This window comes from Tamandua tetradactyla, chromosome 5, assembly GCF_023851605.1.
Source record: "Tamandua tetradactyla isolate mTamTet1 chromosome 5, mTamTet1.pri, whole genome shotgun sequence".
Taxonomy (NCBI): Eukaryota; Metazoa; Chordata; class Mammalia; order Pilosa; family Myrmecophagidae; genus Tamandua; species Tamandua tetradactyla.
The window spans coordinates 139,135,791-139,138,253 of NC_135331.1; positions in this window are offsets into that span (position 1 = coordinate 139,135,791).

The window sequence follows — 2,463 nt, forward strand, 5'->3', positions numbered from 1 at the left end:
TTTCATTTGTGCCCCCAGCCCTCCTTCCTCTATAATTCTCACATTCAGCTTCATTCAGTGTACTAATATTATTGTGCTACAGTTAGGTAGTATTGTGCTATCCATTTCTGAATTTTTACAATCAGTCCTGTTGCACAATCTGTATCCCTTCAGCTCCAATTACCCAAAATCTACCCTATTTCTATCTCCTGATGGCCTCTGTTCTTAACTGAAATTCTCCAAGTTCATTCTTTTAAATATTTACTGTAATTTCCTTTTAAAAAATAATATCAACCAAACAAGCTAAGTTATTCTTCAAATGAATAAATTCTATTCTTCTTTAGCTATTTTCAGCTTTCTCACAGTCAAACTTTAACTATTCAGTATAGAATTCTTAGACTTTCTCTTGGTCATCATTTAAAATATAAAAGTTATCGGTAATGCTACAATTTTTAGAATTATGTTTCTATTCTCACCTTCATACTGAATGGCTAATATTTATGGATTCTAGCTTTTGATATCTGTTTAGGTAGCCACTTCAACCTATTTAAAACCAATTATTTCCTTTTTACAACAACTATTTACTAGAAACCCCTTTACTATGTGTCTTAGTTTTCTAGGCTTCTAAAAGCAGATACCATGAAATGGGTTGGCTTAACAATGGAAATTTATTAGCTCACATTTTGATGCTGAGAAAAATATTCAAATCATCAGCAAAGCAATGCTTTCTTCTCAGAGATCATCTGCTGGCAATCCCTCTGCCACATAGTCAGCATGTGCTTGTCTCACCCTTCTCTTCTAGGTTTCAATGCTTTCAGCTTTTTGTTTCTGTGGCTTTCTCTCTTTTTTGTCTGAATTTCATTTTCTTATACAGGACTCCAGTAATAGGATTAAGACCCATCCTGAATGAAGTGGGCCACACCTTAACTGAAGTAGCCTCATCAAAACAACCTACTTACAATAGGTACACACTCACAGGAATGGATTAACTTTAAGAAAATGCTTTTCTAGGGTACATACAGTTTCAAACCACCATACTATATAAAACATGACTTCACAAAAATTTTTAAAATATATATCTTAACTATAGTACAAAGAGAAATAGGAGGAAAGTAAATATAAAATATGTAGTACAGCAGTACAACATGTAAACAGACAGGACTACACTAGGAGAGCCCATGAAGTGGTGATTTACTTAGACTTACTTCTACATAAGCTAGGATTTAAGAGAAGTTAGACCAATATTCAAATAAATCATTCACAATCATTTTCTTTCTGTTACACCTTTTGAAATAAGAATCTCTATGAATGCAGTAACTACAAATGCCAATTGATATGGTAGGTGGTATTGGAGAACCAAATATTATGAGCCAGAGATAAAATTTTTGTAAAGTTCCAAACTAAACAGTATATATTCTTCCCTCAATGAGCATATCCATGTATATGGAACCCATACTACAAAGATTTGGTGTTTAAATTTAAAATGGAGTTTTTCATCTACAAGAATGTTCATATGGATATTTGAAAGTCATATGGAAAGTACGAAAATTCTTCATTTTGTGGAACTGTCCCTCCAATAAAGGCCAACAGCTCTTCCTGAATACTGAAATGCCAACTAGAGACGGTATCAGCCTGTTGAGAATCACTGGTCTACTAATCTGTTCCTGCCTTGCCAATTTTTTAACACTGCTTTAGTTTGGCTCTTCATTATCTCTAAGACAACTGCAACAGCCTCCCAACTTTTTCCCTGTCTTTCAGTCTTCTCTGCATATAATTTACCCTTCAAATGATAGCAAAGAGGGTTGTTTTAAAATGCATGTATGTGCAAATATTCTAAAAAAATGATCATGGTGATGAATATACAACTATGTAATGATATTGTGAGCCATTGATTGTATACCATGTATGGAATGTATGTATATGAATGTATGATTTGCCAAGAAAAATATATTTTTAAAATGCATGTCTGATCGTGTAATTCTACTGCTGAAAACCTTCAGTGGCTCCCCAGCAGCACCGGTTAAAGTCAAACTTCTTAGCCTGGAGGGCAGTAATCTAATCCCACCATGTTTCAAATCTGACCTTTTACTTCCTCCAGTATGAGTTGAGCTCTTTTTTGTGTAGTCTCAAACTAAACAAGCTCTCTGGATCTTTTCATCAACCATCAATCTTTGGTCTGGCAATTACAAATCCTTTAAAATGCAACTCAGACATTACCTTCCCAGTGAAGTCTTTCTCTGACAATCTCCCCACTCCACTATAAGTGTTAGATGGTCTGTCCCCCCACCACCCACACACTCAACTGTGAGTTATCTGATGATAGGAATTTTTATCCTATCTATATTTGAATCCTAAAGTGCATCAAATAGGTGGAGGGCATATAGAAAAGTCTTAAAAGCATTTATTAAATTCAAGTTGAATGATAGCTATTTGGAGCGTTCTGAAGATTATTATATAATTGTTTTCATTTACCTTAAGGACCAT